The 27,356-nt window shown below is 37.0% G+C and overlaps 1 long non-coding RNA gene across 1 annotated transcript in view; it reads right to left on the bottom strand.

Annotated features, from left to right (window-relative positions):
- Positions 1-27,356, bottom strand: part of LOC107314577 (uncharacterized) — a 111,364-nt gene that overhangs the window by 59,200 nt on the left and 24,808 nt on the right. The window lies entirely within an intron of this gene.

The raw sequence follows: 27,356 nt of genomic DNA, 5'->3' as shown, positions 1-27,356 counted from the left end.
CACAGTCACATTTTTTCCCCCCTCAGAATAGTCTGGATTTCACCAGCAACCCTTCCCCCCCAAACATAACATTTATATTTAGCACAGACCAAATAGATCTAATCCACTGTGCTGACGTAATGACTCAGCTTTCCTCTTAGTCTTGATTTAAGATGCCTAAATGACCATTTGGTTTAGTGTATTTTTCTACTTCATTGGAACGCTTGATAAAAGAAAAAACAGTCAACCTACTTGGACAAATTTCTTATTCTGGAGACCCCAAGCCCCCTCTGTTCCTAGTAGGCCTGTTATTTCATGTTTGTATTAGCCTCACTTAAATGATGCCTCAAGCTTGATTCATCACCTCAGTGTTTTCAGGTGCAGAAAACAAGCCTTGCAATTCAATGTCTCAGAATACAAAGCCTCAGAAGAACATTTCCTGCATGTCTCCCACCCACCAGTTTGTTTTTCCTTCCATCAGTCCATGCTTCTAACAAACATATGATGATTCATCCTTTAATGCTCCCAAGGTGATGAGCAAAATGACAGAAAATCATTACATGTAATTAAGCAGTGTAAATATTTTGCCTAAAGAGGAAAAATAGGTGAAATTTGCAAAGTCTGTACTCATACCACACCTTAAAGAGCATAGAATAGCAATGAGTTAGATTTAGACTTGCTTTTAATAGGCCATGTATGAGCTGACAAAAATACTTCGCATGGCCTTAAGTTGTGCCAGGAGAGGTTTGGGTAGGAAAAATATCTTCTCAGAAAGGGTGGTGACACATTGTAAGAGGCTTCCCAGGGAGTTGGTAGAGTCACTGCTGCAGAAAGTGTCCAAGAAATATAAATATGTGACACTGAGGGACACGGCTTAGTGGACATGCTGGTGATTGGTCAGAGGTTGGTCTGATCTACACCATCTTAATGGTGGTCTTTTCCAACTTGAATAATTCTATTATTATCCTATATATTGCCTGTAATTATAATATGATGTACAGCGTGTGTGATAGCATTTAGTTTTCTATAACTGTAAATTAAATATATCACTGGTATTTAGAAAGAGCCGATTCTGAACACAACAAGAATACAGCATCTTTCATTTATGGCAGTGCTGGGGTAGTAATAAAGCTTTGAAATGCAGCTGGAATAATTGTGTGTGGGGGTTTGGTGCTTTTCTTCTAAAAAAGGAGAACAAAAGACTTCCATATCATTTAACCTCCAAGATTATCAAGCAAATTAAATGACTGCTAATTAAGGATCACAGTCCATTCTGAAACCAGTATTTTAGCCAAAATGAATAAAATGAACTCCAGAGTTTTAGCACTTAGCCCAAGATCACTAAGAGTCGAGGGCATCATTAGCACCAAGTTGGAGTTCTTGTGCTCTCCTGTTCTGACCGCACACCCACATCACCCTATAGGCCTGCTGCATTTGGAGTCACAAAACACAAATTTAATAAAAAACATTTTCACTATGAAAAAATGATCTGATGTCTCTTCTACATGAACAGTCACACTATAGCTGAGATCAAATGCAGAACTCCTTTAAATATTAAACATCAGATTTAGAGTCAACACTAAGATTCCTAGGTCATTTGCTCCCCTGCTAAAGATGCAATGAAAATTGACCTTTCCACCTGGATTATTCCATGAGCCACTATATGAACATGTAGACAACAATGAAGGCAGCAATGCAAGTGAGCTGCTGAGGGTTGTGGGGAAACAGAGAACCCCAGCTGATTTTACACAAGTTACTCTGTACAGCTTTGTTTTCAGCACCTCTCTTACAGTGTTTTTAATTTTACTTTGCCTTTTGCTTCTTTGGATGTCTAAGGTTTATTTTAAAGTTAGAAACTTACTTCAAAACAAAATACATGTGTAGGAAGCAGTCAAAAATGCTGGCAGCATTCATCATTTAAGACCATAGGCTGGGTCACAATCATCTGAATATTATTTCTAGGAGACAGAGTTGGGTACATGTGTGCAGATAAAATAGAAACAGCATTTACTCAGAATATGAGTCATAATTTCAAAGAAGAGTCAAGTCTATCAGTGGCCCTGAAATCCCATTACTTTTGGCTTCACTGAATTGCAAAATGGTATGTTTTTAGTAATCTCTAAAGTCATTTTCCCTCTCTCTACAGAAGGCCTAAACTAGTCATCATTTGTATCCTACTTAAGACATTAAAACAGGATTTTAGCATGATTTTAAATAGTCAGTAAGCCACATGAATTTTTTAAAACCACGCTAAATTTAGACTCTACCTCCCAGCAGAATCTCATGAGAAGCCCGACAGAATTTTTCTATACTTCCCTTGTGAGTACAGAAATAAAAACGCGGAGCAAATGAAAACATCTGTGGGGTTTCCACAACTACTACTTCAACCACTGCCCAGACAGGTAGGCTACCTGCTTTTTTTCCTCTCTGCTTCAGCACATTCTTCAAATAAAGAAAAAACACACAACACAAGCGGTAGGTAAAGCGGCAGGAACCCAGCCTCGAACTACAGTGCACTTAACATGATATTGTCTTAATGGAAGATGCAATGCCAAGAATTGTTAAGGAAACTATATTCAATTTCTAATGTAAAAATTGGCTCTTGTGCAAAGAAAAATAGCAGCATCCACAACATTTATAGTTGCCATGTTCATTCACTCAGTCCTTCTGCTATCTATTCATTATTTTCTGTAAGGTAAGGGTTACCAGAGACCATAAAAATAAAAATCTTACTGAGCTAGTTTTGTACACTGCCAGAAGCAAGTGCATTCAATTACAAGTGTTTTAGTTAATTGAACAATGAAACATGGTTATTATCTTAAGGTAATACTTAGCTTCTCTTCCTCCCTATTTCATTAGAATAGAAAGCAAACTGCAAAAACAGATACAGCTTGCAGTTATTCCTATCTCATATTGACATAGGGAACATGGGGTCCCTCTCTTACATAATCAATTCAGAACAAATTTGTGTATGTAAAGCAATTTCGACATTTTTGTACTGAGGGTCAGTTTTGTTTATAACATAACTACCCCTCCTTGCTGTACACTAAATCTTACATAAACAAACCCAGACAGTAGGATTAAAGGATAAACATGGCTAATGCTTAGACAGAGTCTATGATGAATAAAGAAAAGCCAGAGGGAAAAACAAAAAAACCCCCAAAACACCAAATACCACCCCACACAAACAGTAAAACCCAGAAGAATCACAAACATATTTCCTTTTCTTTTCTAGCCAGTCCAAAACATAACATATTCTTCCTAAAAAGTGACCAGTCTAAACTGAGTTCAGGTGATTTTTTTTTTCTTTCACTTATTCTGTTTCTTTTTTACCCTCATTATTACCTAATAGGAACATGTTGAAGAAATAAAAACATAGAGAAGAGAAATATTAACAGCTACAAGAACCTGCAATCTGTAAGGTTCTGCATTCAAGACTGTCTGCAGGGAAAACTGTCATGCCAGATGGCAAATAACTTCATCTCCAAAATACAGAGGAGGTTAAAGTCTTTTCAAAATTTTACTTCATTTCCTCTCAAAGTTATGAGCTGAAGTGATTTTAATTGACTGAAATTGAAGTCATTGCCTATTCCAGATTTGTTGTATTAACCTATTGAGAAAAAGCTTTTCTAGAGATAATAAAAAACATTGCAACAGTACGAAAGTGACTTCAGATAGGCAATCACAGAGGCAATATAAAGATAGCATGAACAAGCTGTCATTCTTTTCCTTTAAGCTCCTTTTGAAATTGAATGCAGTGCAAAGAAAAATCACCTTGGAGAACACTGGATCATGTTTGAAATACAAGCACATGTACTGACATGACCATGGAAAAACCTACAGAGCCTAGAGCACAAGAAATGGTCCATAGGGACAACTGGTCCAGAACTCCACAAAATACACATCAACAGATAAAATGATTTCATCCATGGGATGTAAACAATACAACTGCATATATTGACAAGCACCTTCTAGAAGTGCTTCTTACATTTTTTTTTAATGGTAAATGCAGCCAGTGGCCTAACCCTTCTATAGGCCTTCTCATAATAAGAAAGCACACTACACTTTTTGTTCTTTAATGGAAGCATAATGCTATAAATGTTTCACTTGTGTATTGTGAAGCTGTTGGCATTTTCCTCAAATGACTGGATACAGTCATGCTACTGTACCCCCTCCCTCTCCTCCCCTGTACTTTTGAGTTAGTTTTTTTTTTTGTTCTGGCCTTCAATGTAATGGTGAATCATGCTAAGTACTTTAGTGAATATGTTCATTTAAGATTTGTTTCGGCTCCTCTGCCTCCCACCCTTCCTGGGATTCAAAAAAAGAACTCTCCCAAGAGATTGCATTGTACAGTTTAGCCCAAAACAATTTAGATGTAAGCAGGGTAACATACTTGAACTGTGATCATCTAAGTAATAGGGGTAATTTATTTTTTAGTTCAGTAGATACTCACACTGTAAGCTGTTTGACCTTTTTCCAGGCACCTGTGCCATACAAAACATGCAGGATCAGTAGGAACAAAGATGAGAGATGAACTGTGAAAGGGAGTTATTCTAAAAGCTGAAATCTAAGGCTGTTGACTTGGCATTTACGGTTTATAGCTGTCCAAAGATAATGGCACAAAAAGCCTCCTCCACAGCATGCTAAGACAAGCGGTTTGTATCCATAAAAAAAGACAGAGCTATGATGCTTCTAAAAAACATGAATTAAAAGCTCTGCTTTCCAAGTATGTATTACTGGAAAAAGAGGATGAAATAAACCCGTCTCACTATCAGTTAACTACAGAAATCTATTATAAAACTATTTCTTATGCATTGTTATTAGGTTTTGTTCCTTAAACAGCAAAAAAATTTTAAATCATCTTTGAAAAGAAGATTTTTCATATCTATCTTCTGAGTACCATATTAAAAACAAAACCAACAAAACAATTGTCAGAAAAATGGATGTAATGGAAATTCTGAAGCCATTTTTGCATCGTGACCAGGTCTGCAAGAATGAGGTTCTGGAAATTAAGGCCTGATATTCTGCCTGATGACTGACGTGAGAAACTGCGTGTGTTTTGATATTTACACACATTAAAAAGTCTTCCGTGAGTAAGCTAAAGTAGCAACCAACATTTTGAACAAAACAAAGCTAAGATTGCTCAGGTGGAAAATAAGGATGCAGGATGAAGTCAGGTTGTTCTTCAAAAATAAAGACTGGATGTTTTCTCTATCCAGAAAATTCTAAAAAGTGATGAGAAGAGTTTCTCCAGAACATCTTTGACCAAAAGGAGCTGATAACTAAAGAGCATAGCCAACATAAAGCTGTAAATTGACCCAGCAGTCACTTGCATATCCCCATTACCTGGGGGCGCCATCAGAAATCTGGTATTTGCTACTAGTTCTAGTCAGCTTTCTCAATAATCAAGGAAATAAAACATACACTTTTTTTTCTACACTAATGACCCTTTAGCTACCACATAAAGATACTGACTAAGTGTTTGTGGGAGCAGGGAGAAAGCAATAAATAACTTTAATTAAACCCATTTAGTCAGAAGTGTGAAATTATCTCAGTATTCAATTTCTCACAGACATCCTTCTCATATTTGTACAAACAATCCCAGAACTGAGGGCAAGCTAAAACATCTACTTTCCCTTCTTCTGATTTTCTCTCCCTTTAACAACCTTTCAGACAAGGTCTCCCCACATTTACACAATAACCACCTGAACCTACTTTCCTTCAAACAAGTTTCTACTGGTAAAGCAAATGAGCAACTTCATGACTGACTGAAATGAGTTAGAAGGGCCATACGTCTACATGGAGGCTTTGCACTACATGGTGTGTGTAACCTCTATTGTGCACACCAACAGGCCTCCTATCACTGAAAAAGTCAACACCATCACTTCAAAAAAGCCAATGCTCTTTGCAAACAAACAAAAAAAAACCAACAAAAACAAAACCCACAAAACAAGAACAGTAGGATTCTTGAAATCTCCTTTGTTAAGATTTGACTTGCACACTGTAACCAGTTCTAATGCAAAACTAACACTGGCACATTTCTGCATCTAGCAAACTCTCAGTGATCTTATGAAAAATATAGAGCAATTTAAGTATGAGATCAAACCAAACAATTCTTCCAAAGACAAATGAATCACTGAAAACCTCAAAGTAGGAAGAAAATTAGAGCAACAATTTCTGGTAAGAGCAAGTAACAACTGAAGGAGGTTTTAATACTGTTACCAACTTATGTAGCAAGAAATGCCAACACCTACTAGCTACTTATTGCTCTTTATGATGAAGTAGCGAAGATATTCATCTAGAGAAAAAGAAAAGTAATCTCAAAAAAAGAGGATGAGTGTGACTGCCAAAAAAAATGTTATGATACACTGTTGAAAAATAACCAAATCTATTTCAACCCCCTTCAGAACCCTTCTTTAATATTTATTACCAAATGGCAGCAGCAGTGCATTCCACTGAACAAACTTGTGTAGATTTTTCGCTTTTTTTAATGTGTAGGATTTTTAGTTTTCCAGTTTCTCATAGGTCTGACAAGTTCTTTTCCATGAGTATAGGCAGACTCATACAGCTTTGCTTCCTGAAAAGCCTTTAGAAAGCAGACTAATTAAAAAGAGCTTACATAAACCTAAGAGAAACTACAGGTAATGACTGGAAACAGTAGCTGGTCATTCATGCTGTAACAGAAATGCACATTGAAACTGTCAGCCCAAAACAATTATCCCTCTTAATGAAATATCCTGCAACAAATGCTGCAAAATATCACATGGATCACTCTTTACTGATGCCAATACTGTATGATGCCATCTGCAGACCAAAAGGTGCTGCACTTCTCCGACACCTAGATTGACTGCTTGTGCTGGAGAAAAAAGTATAAGAGCCCTCATCCCAACAACAGAGCTCCTCTGCTAGAAACAAAGAGAAGAAAACACACGAGAACTGGTCCTGCACTGCTTATGTCATTCTGTCAGGCACAGAAAGCATGGAAAGCATGTACAATTTTCCGGCGCTCTCATTCAGTTCCTACAGCTCTCAGCTATGTTATTTACTTCATGTAAAGTCAGTTTCGAGGAAAGCATTGCCTCTGAGCAAGTAAAAAAATCAGGAACCCATTTCACACCAGCCACCAAGCAACCAACACAAACAATTATCTTTGGACTTCCCTGAGGGAAAAGAAAACTTCCTGAGAATGTGAAACCAGAGTTGGCTGCAATCCTGGCAGGAGCAGGAGGAAAGGAAATTGAGAGCAATGGAGATGGACTAACTGAAGAGGTAGCTAAGTGGAAAGGGGGTTGGGCATTAAGCACTGCTTCAAGGCAACACTAGCTGCCTCTGCCTGCATACTAACCTCTTGCAGCAACAGATAGTTTTCTGAGGTGCCAGCAGTCAAAAGGTAGCAGGGCCACAGCCCTTTTGCTATGACAAAGCAGGCTGTTTCTCTATGCAATTGTTTTTTGCATAGGTAGATAAGTCGTTTCAGATCACAAAGACATCAAGATTTCACAAAAGTTAAAGATGTTACTCATCTCCTGAACTGACCTCCAACACCTTGCGAGTTGTATAGTATACTCCGTATCTTTAAAGCAGCTATTAGAGATCTTAATTATTTTACAGGGAATAGAAATCAGTACTATGTTTGAAGTGTGGCTTCAGTACTGGAAAACTGTGTTACATTAACAATCCTTCTAGTATATCAGGTTAGGAATAAAAATGCATGTCAAAGGAGAGTATGAATTAGAAAATACTACAAGAAACTGTGGAAACCTGATCTTATGTGCCTATGATTTTGTAATGACTAAACTGACTGAGTTCTCTAAGCACCCCTTCATTGTTCTCCTTTGTTCCTTGCCTCCAATTTTTCAACCATTTCCATTACTCCTTGATAGGTTTCTACAACATCATTGTAACCTACTTATAAAAATATAAAACTGTTGGTGGTGTTCAGAACATAAATAATTTGAATTGTTGTACGCTACTTGTTAGTAAGAAACCATATTTCTTTATTTTAATGTCTTTATTATGTCTAGATGTTATTATTTTCAGCCTTTTAGGAACATAAGACATGAAACAGCTAGCCCTTGAAGCCTCAGACAGTTATCTTTCCCTTACAAGTCACATCAATTAATATTTTACATCAACAAACACAACCAAGATACCAAGCCATTCTGACCTATCAGTATTCAAACTGGCACACATAAAACTAACCACATCGAAACAAAATAAGTAGCAATTTACAATGGATTTGACAAAAAATGTCTAAAAATGTCTGCTATTAAAAAATATACCTCAGTTTTTCCCATCATTGTGTCAAAATTAAAAAAAAAAAAGAAGAGAAAGAAAGAAAAAGCAGAACAAGATCCACAAGTCCTACCAGTTCTTAATAAGTAGCATACCATGTTAGTGTGACTTTGCCCATTGGTCAGCATATAATGACTGCAGAGTAACATAACGGAAGGAAACAATAGATCACAGCAAGACTTAACTGCAGTGATGAAAACCTCTAAGCTGCCCAATTAATATGTTGACAGAGAACTGAACTCCACTAGCACTTTCTTTTCCCATATCGCTCTTCCCAGGAGAAAACATTTCTTCTAATCATCAAAGAACTTTTGACATTAAGACTGACTGTCATTGTAAGTTAAGCCTTTTTGACTTATTTCGTAATGTCAGTAGCAACATGAAATACAATGAACGGTAAGATTAATCTCTTCACAAAACAAGCAGACTAATCCTTGTTCCTGCAATTATTTTACTGCCAAATAAAAACATTTGCAAAGAGTACAGGCAAATTTAGTGATGGGAGAGCTCCCTATGGAAGTTGATAATGGAATTCCAGATATCATATCCAGAAAATGGAATTCCAGAAAACTGTTCTCACTTAGTCTTGAAAATGAAAAGTATGAGAGCCCTCCTTTATAAATAAGATGAAAGTTGTTTGCATCATTTAAATGCTTATAGGTAACAAAAAACGGCATAAGAATGCAAGTATAGTTCATTTAGGCTAGATCATTTTCATGTACATCTTTCAAGCTTAGTTTCTTCCATGCAGATTCCACCCCATAGACAAGCAGAGAGGGGGGGGGGGGGGGGGGGGGGGGGGAATAAAATAATAAAAATCAAAAAACTTACTACCACTGCTATCTCTGCTAAGATCAGCTCACTGGAGAGCTATTAACAATATCATGTAATAACTCCAGCTGATCTTGCATAATGTGAGATTTTTAATTCAAATGTATAGAAAAAGGTATTTTCTTCCATTTCTAATTATCCACAGTATGTGCGTGGTGGAACCTCAGCTTAACTGAAAAGCCCCAGCAACACGAAGAACTTGAGGGAAGAGTCCTAATTTTGAATGCAGTGGATATGTTTCCATTTCTGCACCTATCTTAGAGTTGATATTTGAACTACAAAAGTATATGAGAATAGTTTTGGAAATACTAATCATGTCAGGATTTACTCAATTTTTGGATACATATTGTTCACATATATAATTGCTGAATATTAATGGCAAAAAATTGCCCTACAGAAAAAGATTACATCCAGCATACACAGATGATGAATAAAGTGAAACAATCCAGTCCTCCTTTCACACTAGTCTTGCTTGCAGCAGACCTCAGCATTGCAGACAGCATCCACAGAGCAAACGCCATGAGACCTGAACTTCTCATAGACAACAAGATACATTTACACCAAATCTGCAGCATTAAAATTCAGAGAACAGATAGCTCAAACATGTACATATGCAGAGGAGCCCCTTCCCAGGAATATGAGCATTTTAAGGAACAGTGTCAGCATTTAGTGTTGTAATCTCAGCACAAACTTGTGAAAATACTAATGATTTCTGATTACGGATACAGAAGCTGTCAAGTTTCCAAAATGACAGAAAATTGCTATATCTTTCCATTTATCTTTTGAGGTCAGAATACGTCATTTATTATACCCAAAAGGTATTATCCTTGGCACATGACCATACTACAGTGGAAATTTCCCGACATACTAGATTATATCACAGCAATTTGTCATTGAGCAATAATTCTCTGCATACAAATATCTGGATAGACTCCAATAAAAACTGTACAAACTGCTAGACTACAAACATTCTAATCTTGCATTCTGCTGTGGAATGTTTAACTCCAGTCCTAGGCCTGTCTTCAGCATGCACACTGCAACCAATTGCCCTGATTGCACGACACTTAATCACTACGATTAAAAACAGGAAAAACAAACCAACCATTTATTAATAGTTGCTTACCTACAAGGAATAATTAAAAATGCCAAAAGCCAAAGACTACTTCACATTTTCATTGTCATTGTTCCAAATGTTCTGCAAATCTACAGCTGTTGAATTTATTGTAGTATGCACTCTAACAAACATGTGTTTCCAATCTGAATTTTAAACAGATTTTCTTTACAGCTGAGAAAATCTTTTCTAATCAGAAAACATCAGTAGACCAGATATTCTATTTTTAAGTCTGAAGATACTCTGAAAAAAGTGGATTGGCTCAGTTATATGTGAAGACTGTCAGTGTGCAATCCAAGTTAATTTCAGAGTCAAAGTGTAAAAATTCTCACAACATTTATATCATAATCAAGCCCTATACCACGATCTCAAAAATATTTCCACATTTGTTTATGCCAGCACATAATCCAAGACAACTATTTGCACAACATTAAAACATTAAAAACCCCACATGTGTGGGAACATCATGAAGAAAAAACTTTAGATAATACGGAATGTCTGAATTGACTGGTTACAAAGTATCTTCATGAGAAGATGCAATGCTATAAAACTATTGGATCATTGGTTTCATCTGGAACCATGAAAATTAGTAGTTCGTTGCCTGTGACCTAAGGGTTGGCTCACTGGGGAGTCTTATCAAGTACGGTTTTAGCATGAGTTCATCTCCTTCATGGGCACCAAATTATAACAATGTCAAAGATGAGTTGAGGTGTGCCGTCCTGTTCCTGGAACTGACTCATATTAGCATAGACAAAATTTTAGCTTGCAGCTGAAAAACAGGGTGGCAAAATTCACTGTCACGCTACTCACAACATGAAGCAGAACAGGGCAGTTGGAGTGCCATGCACAGAATGGAAGATTGAAAGGATGTTATGAAACGTTATGTGAACGGACTGATATCAATATTCTGGATATGTGTGAGAGGGAAAAAGGTGGAAGAATTGAAGATTTCTCATACATGTGAGCAAGGACAAACAAGACAGGAGATCCTAGAGCCTAGTTGGGTGGGGAATCTGGGCCAAAGTGAAAGAAGGCTTCCAGAAGAAAGCTGCCAGAAGGAAGAGTTGGGACATAAAGGCTCTACCAGAGAGGGAAAAATCAAAAACATTCTTTAGCCTACTGCTTCTCTTTGGATACTCTCAATAATAAATAAAGAGGCAGGTTAGAAATAGATGAAACTATTAAATGCTTCCCTGATATATATTTTTCTATAAAGCACTTGAGTATTTATATTCCTCAGCCAGAAGTTAAATACTGGATTCCTTATTAGGAAAACTAATGAATGTTTACAATATTCTCTAGACATAACAAACATTAATAATAAAATACAATTTTTAAAGCTACTTGAAATATAATTTCTTTTTTGTAAAGAAAGGTTACCCTAAAAAGAAGGTAACCTTTTTCTTCTAAAAAAGAAGCAAAAGCAGCCTGACAAAGCTCATATTCCTCAAACAAGATTATGTATTTCTTTGTACCCTAATACCTGCAAATTCCACCTTCTAAGAAAAAAAAAAAAAAGTTCAATACTTCACATTAGCAATTGTTCACCTCTTGCTGCACCCCCTCCAAGCTGCATTAACACTCCTGGCAATGCCAAACACTGAAATGGCTGCATGACAGATGGCACGTCTGGCAGTTTACACATCTCTGAGAATGGCAAGCAAAAATATCTCATGATTAACAGCATTTTCAGTTATGGGACTATATTTGTTAAAGACCTTTGGGAGTTTGGGAGTCTCTGGAGGCTTTTTTATTTTTCAAAACCACACTCATGTTTACTTTGGTAAGGTCAATTATTGTGAACCATAAGCTGTAAAATGTTTGCTTCACACCCCTCTCCTCTCTCTTTTTAATACATGTCTCCAGAAGCAACAAGTGAAAAAAAGAATGATAGTTAACTGTGCAATATTGTCATGCCTTAACACGCTTCTCAGTGTTTTACAGTTTAACTAGTAGTTCTCTAACCTGTATTTTAAAGTCAGCCTTTCCTGTGCCAAGTCGAAAAGAACAAAAAAAAGATACAGTGACACAAACCCATCTTTCAGAACTTAAAAAATGATAGAAAGGAAAAAACAACATTTATAACATTGATAATAAATAATAAAAAAGTCTACTTATTTTTAGCACCTGTTCAGGAGTTTTAAGAGATACATCCTTACCAGGGGGGTGGGAATGAGGCAGATGATGTTGGGAAATCACAGGAGTCTATGTACATCTAAATACCTCATTTATAGAGGAATCTAGTCGCCTCAGTCCCGGGCCACAAAACTTACAAAATATTTTCCTCCAGTTTCACAAGTGAACAGTCACAGGAGCAATCAAAACTAGGTACTAAGTTCCTTGTAACTTTAGATAGCAGAAGCATTCTGAAGACAATTGAACAAAAAAGAAAAAAAAAACCAAAAAAAAATCTAAGCAGTAACATTCAATGTTTTGTCACGTTCAGATTTAAAATTAAGTACTTCAGAATTCCATTCACAATCTTTCTCGCCATTCACTTGTGTAATTTATGTTAAAATAAGTACCTTTGCCCTCAAGTGAATCTAGCAGCTTTCATGGTGGATTTCCTTTGCAGGTATATAATTTACGAGGAGACAGTCTCTTACGGTATCATGTCATTTGCTCTACCTATTGAATCTAAACTAATTACCTAGTTTTTATCTAATGCAGATAGATAGGCCCCTTCAAGGGACGTTCTTAAAAACATCCAGGGAAAAAAGAATGCTAAACAGAACTCATTTTCCTACATTGCAGCCCTGCAGGTCTTAAAGACTGGAAAGCTCTCAAAGCTGGCAAAACACGCTACCTACATGCTGAGAAAATATGCTTTCAAAACTGGATGAAGAGACTTGCCAGCTGACAGATTCCACTGAGACTGTACAGTGAGACTCTTTAAGCGAGGTTATGAGTTGGTCAAAGACGGTCATACACAGGTCGCCCCCCAGGATGGGGGCAGGGGAAAGAAGATGAACAGGAATCCATTTCCTAGCTACGTAGAGTTCACATGGCCTTTGTGACAGCAAAGTGATATTTACACATAGAATTCAGGGGAAAAAAAAAGCGTTCACAGTGATGCCTTCTTCCTGGCTTTTCCTACTGAAGCACTGAATAAATACTAGGGCGCACCCCTGCCACTGATGCAGGCAGGGCAGTGGGAAAGAACTTCCAGAAAAGCTGTGTGGATGCCCAGTCCCCGGAGGCATTCAAGGCCAGGCTGGATGAAGCCCTGGGCAGCTTCATCTGGTGGGTGGCAACTCTACCTGCAGCAAAGAGTTGGACTAGATGATCTTTAATATCCCCTCCAATCTGAATCATTCTGTGATTCACATTTTCTTCTGGTGAAATCAATGTAATTAAAGTGCTTATTAAGCAGGTTTTATCAATGGATTAAGAAACAGTCCAGCTGCCAAGAAGATTAAAATAAATTTCAGATCAAAGCATATAACCAACAGGTATAGAAGGTGACTAAGTACCATCTGTCAGCATGTTGCTCTATGACACAGAAGAGTCATACATATAAAAATAAAAGTGCAGAAGGAGATATATTCCCTGCACACTTCTCTTTTTTCTTCAGATAATACCATCAGCCAGTGTTGGAGCTGAGTACAAACCAGAGAAATTAAACCAGCCGGGGGCTAATCTGTGAGATAGGCCAAGTTTTACAGAATTTTCTAACAACAACAAAAAAAAAAAATCGCATTCATTAATTGGCATGGTTTCCCCTCATTAAATGGTGATGTTAACTTTTTGTTATTGTTTTGCACATCTCCTGGTTTTGGCTTGTGCTGAATTACTTACTATTGCACTCTAAGCCAGTCCCTTTGATTATTATGGCTGCTAAGTCATTATTCGTTATTAGTGAGAGACCAATTCTCTACTGTTCTCCAAAACAAATAACATGGAAAAAATAAATCAACGCAGAATTTCAGACTTCAGTAGGCAGTAAATATATCACTCAACATATTAATAGTTGACATGATATCAGTCCTAGATTTGCATAAATTCAGACCACCTTAGATTATCTTGAAAAGACAGATAGCTGTAAAATAAAAAACACTAATAGCTTTTTAAAAGAAAATTTGGATCCTGACAAAAACATAAATCGTGTGCTTGTGCTCTTACAGAAGAATATCCACTTACTTAAACACAGGAAGGATTTCTTTTTTATTCTATGACATGATCCCTGTCAATAACAGTCCTTAAATTCCACATTGCACCATGAGCTCTCCAGGCTGCACAGCACTCCAATGCAATTCCAGACCTGAAAGCCCTCACCCTTATCCCATGGGGAGTATACAGTCTTGCTAGCTCCTAGTATGCACTGATCAGGCCCAAGCTTCCATCCAACCCTTTTTTTCTAGGAGTAGCAAGACTCTGTTCTAAGTCCAACTCAAAACACCTTCCCTCCCTAAACACAAGAAAGTGATTCCAACTCCATGAATACAGTGAGCAGCAGACCATCCTAACATCAGCCCTCATCTTAGCTTCCTTGGGTAGCAGAGTAGTATCACCAGTTCAGGAGGATCTCACATCCCTACCCCTCCTATGCAGATCAAATTCTCGAATTCATTACAGCATTTACACTTGACAACAACAGCAGATTAGGATATATACTTCAGAGTCTATGTAACTAAGCTGGTTTAATTCAAAACTTTTCAGGAGCATAGTCTAATCCTTCATCTGGATATGCAGCCTAACTGCATTTCAATTCAACATAACAAAGACATACAATGTGCTTTTATACTCCCCCATTCCCTACTGCACAAGTAGAGATAGCTGGGTCCTGAATCAGTGACCCTTTCTATACTCTCAGCATAAACATGCTGAAAAACAAATGGACCAGATTCTAAAAAAAAAAAAACAAACTCGTGGCAAGTAAGTCAAGATAATTCTAAAAACAATAATAATAATAATAAATAAAAAATAAAAATCAGGCAATAGTGACAAAAATCTATTGACATCACTCAGAATCACACTTGTTGAGATAGATGCTCAAACAAGAACACTGGTGTGACCACATGTTGAGTAGTACATTCCATTTTGAACTCATCACAACAATAAAAAAACATTAAGGTATTGGAGCACCTCCAAAGATGGGCAACAAAACTGGAAGACAAGTGTTATGAGGAACGACTGAAGGAAATAGGATTATTCAGTCTGGAGAAGTTTCAGCTTCAAGGGAGATCTCATTACTCTCTACAACAGACTAAAAGGAGGTCATAGTAAGCAGGGCCCAGCCTCTTCTCCAGGTAACCAGCAACAGAACAAGAGGTAATGGCCTTTAGTTGGGCCAGAAAAGGTTCAGGTTGGATATTAGGAAACGATTCTTTTTAGAAAGAGCAGGAAGACAATGGAACTGGCTACTCAGGGAAGAGAAGGAGTCACCACCCCTGGGGGTCAAAAGACACGCAGATGTGGCACTTAGGGATCTGGTTTAGTAGGCAGGGTGGCGATGCTTTAAGGATTGCACTAGATGATCATAGTGTTTCTTAAAGATCTTGTTTTGCCACTTGGGTATTTAACTTCTCTAAAGATGATTTTTTATGAACTACCTACAGTCTCTCTGTCCTTTTGTGAAAGACAAACCTTTTCTTCTCTACCCTACTCTCCATCTTCACAAAAAAAGTTTCAAAATTAGTGTCCCACTTTGTTGGCACTCCAGTTAATTGATTTTTCAGATTGATGACAGTTTGATGTCATAGCTTTTCAATGGATGTAGCCATGACAATCACACTCTATTTCTCACTCTCTACTTCCATTCCTATAGTATATTCCGATATAGAAGTACTTCTACTTCTATATTGTTTATGTACAAAACCAAAACAACTGGAGTTTGCATTGGAAGACAAAGACTAGGAAACTTTCAGTCTGAGTGAAGAAGTTGTCAGGATTCAGTTCCCTCTCCTTATGAGCTTCAATTTCTGGTTTCATGAGGACAAAGAAGAATAGTAAAATAAATAAATAAAGACAACCAAACAAGGATACATCTACTTCTAAGACAAAAATTCAGAAAAGTCAAAGAACCTTACTCAAATATTTGTAAGAACATATTCCCATCAAAATAGAAAGCTACAATGGGAACATGAAGGAAACTTCCCACTCAGAGAGTGAAAAATCTCAAAACAATTGCAAAACTGAAAAGAGTCAACTAAAATCAACTTGTTCCACTTTACTGGTCACTTACAGCGATGTACTGCTGATGTGATAATCATTTGCATTTTCTCAATGAGCTTTTTTTGAATCATAAAGGAAAAAACATTTGTAGTATTTTATTTCCATAAAAAATAAACCAAAATATTCAGAAGCTGGTATTAAGATTACTAATATACTTGTATGCAAGCATCCACGATTTACTCTACAGTGAGCAGAAGAGCAGCTTTCAGCATACCTTCTTCCCTAAACATACCTTCTAAGATCAACATTTTTCAAGAAAATTTAGAGTTAAATTGTAAGAGAATAAGATGCTTTTAACCTGTTCATATTTGCTGTTGTTCCACTTCTATATGGAAATATGGATATAATATGATGAGTTTTCCACAACACCTGCTAATCAAGTTTCCTAGAATTTTTGGCTCTGGTATTAGATACAGCAAGCCAGGTAAATTCATATTTCTTAGAGTCTATTCCTTTTTCCAGAGATGATTTATGTTATTTTTCACTCTATAATCACCAGCACTAATGATCTACTACAAAAGATTAAGATCTAAAAATCCAGATTATAAAGTCTAAAAAGAAGATTTCATATCCATAAATTAACTCCCACTCTTGCAAATCAAATGTCTATCCCATTCATGAGCATTTTAAACTGGTCCCTCCTCAGGCAGGGAGGATATTTTAAACTTCAAAGTTAATCCTCTCTTGATCTGGATTAATTGCTGTAAGAGCCTGCAAGTCTTTCTGAGTGCTCTTGGCCAGCTGTTATGACCTACCTGTTTCTTTTACTCATTCCTTAAAATTAAAAATGCGTTCCTGTTCCAAATTAACCCTTTCCCTACTAAACAAAACAACCACCTGTGAAGTTTCACAACTGCATCACTGTCTACATTGTGGTTGTATGCTTCATATGGGTGTAGCTACAACAAGCGGATCTTTACATAAAACCATTACTGAGGGCACACTGTGCCATTTTTGCTTTAACTGAGGTCTGAATATGCCAACTAAGAATTTTAGATGGAAATAAGTCTTAGTAATAAAGTAAATGCAATTTATCTAAGAATAACTGGAAACATTACCTGTTAGAATGTCCCTGACTATAACCCAGTGTTTCAGGGGAGATTATGCCTTCTCCTATCCCTGCCTTCCAATCAGTTAAGTACAAGTAGTTTAATCAAAAAGCAGCATTAAACCCTACAAATTAAGTAAGAAATTAAAAGACAGTGTGGTTTTCTTCAGTCACTCTGAAATCACTTCTCTGTAGCACAAATCTCAAAATTATCAAAAGAAAATTAACTTGTTTTTCATTTAAAAAAATACTCTTTTTTTCCTCCCTAAATATAATTGAAAATGCTACCTGTAGGAAGCATAGGTGTCAGAAATTTGGACAACAGGCATGAAACAGTTGCTGTTCAACTGCACCACCAATATGCTTGCACAGTAGACACAAACCATTTGGTCAAAATTACAAGAAATACTCAGAGATTGAGAGTAATGTCTCAGCTTCACACAGTCACTCCCATTCACAGGAAGCAATGTGCATATACAGAAACAATAGTAGAGGAAATTGAGTATTCTAAATTTTACTATTATAGAAAACCAAATAAACATCCACTTTCTACAGGCTGCATGAAAACACTTGGATTATAGAATCACAGGGGTTGGAAGAGACTTCAAGAGGTCGTCAAGTCCAACTCCACTGCTAAGGCAGATACCCTACAGTAAGTCTCATGGGTCAGCATACAGACAGGTCTTGAGTATCTCCTCAGGAGGAGACTCCACCACCTCTCTGGACAAACAGATCTGGTGCTCTGGCACCACACAGTAAAGAAGACTGTCTGCATGATTGTACTGAACTTCATACGTTCAAGTTTTATGCCATTACTGCTTGCCCTATTGCTATGCACTGCTGGGAAGAACTCGGCTTCACCCATTTGCCTCCCAACTTCCTCCAGGTATTTATAAACATTTATCAGATCTCTCAGTCTTCTTTTCCCCAGGCTGAACAGACCCAGGTTACTCAGCCTTTCCTCATATAGGAGGTATCCCATGCCTGTCATAAAATAGGAAGTACATGTCACACAAGGAAAACTGCAAACAATTTAGTATGAAGAAGTGCAATGGAAACATTTTAAATCCAAGTGCCTACCTCCAATATAGCTGTGAAACATAACCAGCAGATTTTGATTAATAACTGCCAGATACCTTATTAAATATATTAATTGTAAATGACTTCAAACACCAGTACAGAGACACATTTAGGGTCCTCCTGTGATACAAATGTAACTTAAATTTATTCAAGAAACTATTTTTATTTATTTATTTTTAAACCCAAATGCTAAGACTTTCAATAATCACTCATCTCAGCTGGACTTTTAGAGCTTGTACTGCAAACTGTTACTTTTAAGCTGGATTGTTTCTTCACACTGTTTGTTGTTCAGGTGGCACGGTGCCTAACAGCTACACTGTCATGGAATTATTTCCTCAAACAAGAAATATGCAAGATCTCACACACCTTTTGAATCTTGCAAGCATCAAAGATCATGGCTATTTGTTGTATCATTCTATGGTTATAATTTATTTCAGGTTACCCTACTACTTATAGGTAATTATATTCTCAGCAATACTATCTAGATATTGTGTTGCTCTAAGCTTTCATTGTCTGTAAAACCACAGTTCTTCCCAAAATATTTGTAACATCACATGCCAGCTTCCTTAGCTGGAAAACAAGGAATGCATCAGCTCCAACTATTTGTTTCCCCTCCCTACTTCCATTAAATGGAAGCATTCTAGGCTTGAATAGCATTAATTTAGTTAAGGAAAGGACACTGTGTCAACTATAACTATAAAAACAATAAAAGATTTAAAATTCAAGGAGACAACTTTATGCTAGAATAATTTTACTCCAAGAGAATTTTACCTGCACATGGGATTTTGCATATCCCTATTTCGGAACTTTTTAGGTTTCCATTCTGATTTAGCTCTACACTGAAAGGCAGTCCAATAATAAGCAGATAGTGCCCCAAAATCATCCCAGTAGAGAGAATAACCCCCTGCATTCTTTGCAGCGTTGACCCCCTGAAGTTAGGCATTCCCTACAGTTACCCTTGGCTCCTATTTGCCTGCTGCACTTTCTCAACCACAACATACAAAAAATATTATTTATTTCATATTTAAAAGGACTGTAAGCCTAAGGCTAAACATTGTTGTTACTTAACCTGCCACAGAATTTCCCCAATGAACTCAGGAGACTAATTCTCCCCACAACTCAGTGTGAAAGAAACATAACAAAGCTTTGATTTTTTTTTCCCTCCTGTGCAAAAAAAGTTTCCAAAAACACCAATGACATACACAGGATCACAACCGATGAAATAATAATTCAAATAAATGCCTGCAACGTGATGATTAATACACAGGATTAGACCATACTGGCAATTAATTCTGAAAGGTGCAGTTCCATGTCTCCTTCCTGGTAGAGAAACCAGTTTAAAACAACCTGCTGCCTCCTATTCATTTTGCAGCACAACCTGTAGCTGAAATTCTTTCTCCCTTCCAGAGCAGCACAGCCCGCAGGTGCTTGCACAGGGTAATTATTACACTGGTACAGCTGACAGGGTAACTTCTTTAAACAGGTGCAAAATTGAGGGAGAAATGAAAAGTAATCTGTCTGTGAGAACAGCTAACAAACTTTTCATCTGCAGTAAAAATACGTAACAAAACATGTCAAAAAAGGTTTCTGGCAGGCTGCATCTCAAATCAAGACTGCTCTGTAAACATAACTTCAGATGTTGACAATAGCTGTAATGCAACATCATCCCCCCTCCCTTTATTTTTCAAGCTTTTAACTATTACTAGTTTAAAATCCAAGCAAGCCAGAGAAAAATGAGAAAAGGCTCATAAAAATAAGCATGATGAGTGACAAAACTTTTATGGGAAAATTTCCTCAAGTCTCAGAATTCACTGAGGCCCATTGCTGCACACTGACAGCAGTAATGGAAAAAAACTGGGTTCAAGTCCTGTGATCTAAAACATGTTTTCCTTTACAGACTGTATGCTAAGCTCCTTTAATTTACTCACAGTAAGAACTCTTCTTCCACAAATTATCTGTAGGCTAAAAAAGCTAATGGAATTAAAAATAGATCACACAGACACAAAAAACCCAACATTCTGAAATTTGATTTGGCCAGAAAGTGATAAACTCAAGCACAAGGATCACTGCCTCAAAGACAGTCCAGACAACAGCTCTAGTAAGCGTTCATTAAATGGAAGTGAACTCTGAAAGATAAACAGTAATTTAAATGTAAAAATTAAGTATTCTGTAGTAGATAAGATCTTACTAGATGGAAATTGGTTGACTCCTCACTATAATTTTTTTTTTTAAACTAAGCCAGCCAAAATGCTTTTGGTGTTTCCACTATTGTGCCTTATAAAAATAAAACAGTCTTATCAGCAAAGCAATACTCCAAGAACAAATCACACCACCAATCAGTTTAGTTATGCCAGGAAAACTTTCCTCCATAGACGTACAATTACTCAAGAGGAAGAGTCCTATCCAACCTACACTGGAATACATAACATGTGGGGTTACCCTGTAGGTGCAGCACATACCAACTAACAAAGCGGTGTCAAATGAGATAGTGCTAAAACTAGAAGCATCAACATTAATGTGGTGCCTGACTCAAAACAATTTGCCCTGTTGAAACTATCTCCCTCTACAGGGTGCTCACTAGGAAGTAATGCCTGGAAAATAATTATGAAAAGTAAATGAACATGGTTTAAAACTCCTGCTTTGAAGCATGCATCTGCTACAAAGCAGGATCACTGAGGATCAGTGAAGGAAAGAAGTCCTGTTCTCTCATATCTTGTTATGCATTGCTTACTTCTGCAGTAAAATAAAAATTAAATTCACTACACAGAATATTTATGACAAGAAGTCACTGGAGATTTTATTTCTTAATAACTTGAACCTTGGGATAATAGTATTTAGCACAACTCCCAAGAAACAAAAACAAACAAAAAAAAAACCACCAAAAAACACCAAACCAAAACCAAAAAACCTACTCATTTCTGAATAGTACCCAAAAAGGTCTGATTTTTTTCCACTGACTGATACCAAATCATAAGAAATATGCTGATAAGTGCTAGAGCACTGTAGCGGACGAGCAAGTAGTATTAGTTCGGGTTGTCAGTCCCAGTTAATGATCAAAATCATAAAGAATGTAGAAAGTCCAAAATAAACATAAACTGAAAGAGTTAAGTACACACACTAGCTTCTCAACATACCTTATAAGCACCCTAACAATTCTTGTATTCTACTGTTGGCAGAATACTAAGCAATCTTTGTGACTGTTGTAACTTGCTCTGTAATTTTGTGCCAAAACAGAAACATGGTAATGACATTGAATAGGTAATTAGTAACTATTAAAATGGTATACAAAATAGGGCGTTGTCAAGGTGCTAGCATCTGTCTAAGCCACCTGGAGCAATTTGGCTCCCTAACAAAGCAGCAAAGATGGTGGTGTCTCTGCAGAAGTTTTTATAAATCACTCATATGGGCTATCAAAGAGTAAAACAAACTTTGCTTCACATTAAAACTTCTCACAAGAAAATCATGAAGTTTTATATATCTACTGCCCCTTAAAACAAACAAGGACAACAAAAATCAACAAACCAAGAATTCATTAAATATGATGTTTCAAGTAAAATGGGTTTGGGGTCTTGTTTTAATTTTTAAGCCCCAAGCATTTGAAATGCTTCCCAGACTTCTTCATTTTCAAGTGCTATAGGAGGATGGGTAGTATTTGTGTGTCCCCTTTAGACCACACAATACTTTGCATTTCTGGGAAACAGCAGACAGCCCAGTCCCAGATCCACCACCTTTTTCTCATTCCCTAATACCAACAGCTGCTGCTGCAAGATCAAGAGAGCAGGAATTCCACTTTATTCTGCCTCCTCAATAGCCAATGGCAATTTTCTTTGCTCCTCCCCTACAGAGGAGGGTAGAAGGAAGAGATGCTAATACTTTGTGAGCATGCTTGATATCCATATGATGTCAAAGTTCAAACTGTTGTGCTTCAGGAGGACTGACAAAGAACTGGTAATTCTGTAAACTTCACCATTGATCAAGCCTGGTATCAGACCTTATTAGAGGATTTTCTGGGAAAATGTTTTTCTTACAAAAGAACACTTCTGCACTTGAAACAAGTTTTGGGTCATAGTATTGTTTTAAAAGTAATTTCCAAGTAGAATAAATTCACCACTGTTTCAGTTAGATGAAACCAAACCCAGACAGCTCATCAGAGCTTCTATCTTCCTTTCTTGTTTTTTTCACCGTTTCTCTTCCATGAAATCAGACACCATTTAAAGATCACAAAACCTAGACTTCACTCACTGCAGTTTCCTACCATAATAACACCTGCAATCCGTTAGAACAGGATTGAATACTGGCAATTCAGGCCTTGCCAGTAGTAAGTAGGTCTTTATACACAAAGGGTGTGAAAAATTGAGTAGTCTTACGTGGATGTTATAAAGCTATTAATTCAAAGGAAAGCTACAATACCAACACAAAGACATTTCCAGATTCTAGCTAACACTAAAAATAGAAATATACAAAAGCTATTGCACACTGAATGCTGACAAGAGTGCAGGCAGAGGAATACAAGGTGTAACCATCAAATGGGTAATATCTGCAGAGGTTAATATTCCATTCACACATGAATGAGAACTTGCAGAGCTTCCTGAAGCAAGCTCAGAACTGGTTGCCCCACACAAGCTTTTTAGCACTAGTATTTCCTGTGCAACTGATTTTCAAGTTTGTTTTGAACTCAGGACACAGAAGCTGTTCCAGAATCTACTTGAATGACTACAGCTATGTTAGAAATCAGCTACTGGGTTTTCATCGACAAAATAAGTTTCTCATAAACTAATTCATTTTCTGATCCATTCTAGATTTTAATACAGCACAATCATACCTAAGAATACCTAATATAAATAGACCTGAAAAGACTAATTGACACATTAGTAGTTAACACAGCAGCACATCCGTGCTTGTACTTAAGCTATCAGTCTATAACAGTAGGAAGGCTATTTTAATGGAGCAAAATGAGATGCACCAACACAAATATTAAAGCTGACTCTAAAATTCCCCAGTAGTTCCCCACAATACCTTCAGCTCTTCTCAGGAGCAGACAACTGAGAACATCAAGCAGCCCTGAATAACTGAACGTGCACAATTAACATACCAAAAATATCTGCTTACCAACTCATGCTTAGGAAAAGTAAAATACTACTACTTAAACCTTTTTCCAGCTGCATTATCTGCCAACTAACTAAAGAAAAGAGGAAGGGGAATATAACTGGTACTTACTTAAAGAGCTCAGCTCCCACACTGCCTGCATAAAAACCAACAAATGTCTGTATTTCAAGAACAGCTAACACTAGAGGTCAACCACAAACCAGATTTCCTTAGCTCTCTCCACCTGATTTATAATGAGTATCAGGTGTAATTATTAGCTTCAGCTGAGAGAGTAAAAGGAGGCTCTCCCTTACCTGAGAGAAAGGGGCTAAAAGTTAAATAGAGCTGTTCAAGTTGTTAAGAATAGTAAATAGAAACAGTTCTTCAGAGCTGTTTAGTTCCTGAATTTGGCTTAAAAAGTACAAAGTAATTCTTTGGTAACCATGCTATAACACGTGCAGTGAGAGATGTCTGTTTGAAGTAGTGATTCCACTCATCCTCCTTGTTTCAAGTGTTGACATTCCTCTCTATCACATAATGCTCTATACCTGAACTACTGAAGGCAGTCATCAAGGATTTAGCATATGATAAAACATGAAAACTTATTGGTACCACTGTCAAACAGAAGCTACTGTATGTCTGCTAATGTTACCAAGTGGTTTCTGAGTATCTCTTACAACAGTATTTTTCTAGCAAAAATGGAGTGTCATTAGTGACAGTAAAACTAATAGCTGTGGGAAAACAAATAAGAGAGGTCTCAGGCACTTACAGGATTACAGATTGAAAGGAAATGGTCTTTGCTACATCAGGACTTAAAACAGATGAACACTGTATTTTATATAACTTCTTAAATTCAGATTTTCAAATAACTGTTGGTTTTTGGTACCAGTGATGTACTTATTAAATACATTAAACTGAAGACAAGCAGATTGTTGTCATGTTCACATGACTGAAATGAGCAGCTACACCAAGCCCATGTGTTACTCCTCATAATTATGTCTAGTTCTACTAGAATAAAGTAATTACTTCTAAAAATCAGTCTGCATGAGGTAGTATAATGCTGGATAACCGTTTTAAGCTGCATATAACATGCAACACTAATTTGGAAACACTGGTTATGTGTAATGGGTGGAGAAGGATATTAAATCAGAACTCCAGAAAAAAAATGATTCTCAGAGCGATACTAATGACTTCCAGTTCGGTCTTCATTCTGCAAGTTCCTTTTACAGTCCAGCTGAGAGGAAAAACAAGCAACATTAACCAGGTTTGGGTGTGCAGTGGGGTTAAGGGATATTTTGACTTGAGAAGTTAGTGCAATGCTTTTATGCAGTGCCAAAGCCTTGAGGGCTTCTTTAAAATTCATCAACAGACAATAAGCTACAAAAACGAAAGTGACATGAGTTCAAACTGAAAAAACCCTGCTCCATTATCTCTACAAAGATATTTTCTTCTTGCCACCAAATTTGTTATCATTCAAGATAACCACACAGCACTGCAAGAAACAAGCATGCGTTTTCCTCATATGCAAGTCCTTTGGCATCTTTCATTTAGGTTACAGACCTTAATGAGCTATGAAGAGATACCATCTAGATGAAAAATCTCAATGCCTTGAAATGCAGAGTAAATCCTAACTACTACAAAGCAATTGTCTGCAAATGTCTGTGGGAAAGTGCTGCTCTTTGAGAGGACTGTTAAAGCAGTTATTGGAGATTGTGGAGGTTTTTTCCTGCGGTGATTTTGTTTCTTTTTCTCTCTGCTAGGTTGCAGAGATCAGCTGACCATAAAAGCAGACTGAGGATCACCTTATATGCTTTGTTAATTACAATAGGAACTGAGGCATTGGGAAGATTATCATAAAGATTCCTTTCTTCCTCATTTTATTTTAGTTTGAAGGATGTGGTTGAATTTTCCTGCAAGAGCAACAATAATTTCATTTCACTGATAGCTTTTCATCACAGTATGTTTTAAAAAAACCCAAAATTAACAAAACAGTACAAAACTAGTGCAAAGAGGTTCTGATTGCACTGCACAAGAAGCCAGTCAGACAAACAGATTAAATCACTTTCCCAAGGTTGCACAGAACTTCGCGAGTTCAGTGTTTATTTTATGCCAAGTGTCAGTAAGAATGGCAGATGCAGGACAGTTTACCTTTGGAGGAAAGCATGGCTAATGTACAGTGACCCTTCTCTAACCAGTTGTGACGTAAACAGTAGGGATATTTGATGCATCTTTCACCCATATATTCTCTATGAGGCAAAAAACTTCTTCAAAAACAAGACAATCTAATGAAATACCAGCAACTAATCTGTGTCTATTACAAACCTGAGAGAAAAACAAGCTGTGACCCCATATTTCCTAGCTGTCCTTAGTCCACGAGTCAGTGCTCATATAATTCAGCTAATATAGTCAGAATTCCCTCTCACATACATTAATATTAAGACTGTCAATATTATTTCACATTCTCCAGAGTCTTGATACATGGAAAACAAATGGTTTACCATACACTAAAACATTCTTATTGACCAGTAAAGGACAAGGAAAGCAACTCCCCTTTTTAATGTGGCTCTGAGTAAAACAACAGATTTTTCTCTCTTCTTCCTCAAAAGGAGTATTTTTTTATATGCTTTTGCCCATACACAATGTGTAGAATTAACAGCAGTGGAGGGATTCAGGACAAATAAGGCTCTGTTGGTATAGCCTCACATCACATGTAAGAAACACTTGCTGAGGAATACCTGTATTCCTGCTTTGCCTTTCTCTTGCACTCTCACTCTCCCTTTGTAAGACTCCATCTAGCCCTACACATTCCCTCCTGGGAGTAACTTAAAATTGAAAATTTGCCATTTTTAATAACAATAGTGAGACTGAAATGGAAATGTAGCCGTAGAAGTGTCTGTATAAGAACAGCACATTCCTACCATAAATCTCAGTGTATTTTGACACATCCATTTACATGGCTCCTCTGTCTCATATATTATTAACAAAGCTGCTAATTAGTGTTCCAAGCCTACAAAGTAGTGTGAAGCAATTTCAGCAATGGTACCTGCTCTCATTGTTGTAACTTTACAACTGAACCTTGCATGGCCTTGACTCCAAGCAACCAGAACAAGTTTGCAGAGCTGTCAGTTAAGGCACTTTTACCTGAGAATCATAATCTGAAATAAATGTGCCACATTTACCTTTAAATAACCTTTAAAAAAAGTCTCTTTTCTATAATACAATCTAGACAACCACATGTTTAAAAATGAGAGGAATAGTTTGCGGGGAACTTATGCTAGCACAAGGTAGTGAGTCACAAAAGCACTGCAAAAATGCATGCAAATAAGCAACAACACATCAGCTATCTGCTGCTTTTTATGCCATGGCATTCATAATGGTAATTACAACCAAGAGCCCAGGATCAAATTGAGTGTTTTTTGTTTTGTTTTGTTTTTTGTTTTTGTCTTCATAGAACTACTTCAATTGCCCTCTCTTCTGAAATATTTCAAAATTAATGTACATTAGAATCAGAATTATAATTTTTGCCTCAACATTTAGAGAAATGGGCAGCAGTTTTACTGGCTATGCATGCTTTTTCAGAATGTCAAGGCTGTATAGATTGCACTATTTATTCATCTTCTTAAGGAAACAGATTCACACCTTGGAAAATATTAGCTGAAGGATGAAGTTATAAAATGCCAAAGCAGATGTGTCTTTCTTGAGATCAAGGAATGCAACCAAGTCTCACTTCTCTGTGCCTAGTACAAAGTCAGT

The sequence above is a fragment of the Coturnix japonica genome, chromosome 5 (genome assembly GCF_054131305.1).
Source record: "Coturnix japonica strain WE chromosome 5, WE-NBRP24, whole genome shotgun sequence".
NCBI classification, from domain to species: Eukaryota; Metazoa; Chordata; class Aves; order Galliformes; family Phasianidae; genus Coturnix; species Coturnix japonica.
This window is presented reverse-complemented; position numbering and strand designations above follow the sequence as displayed.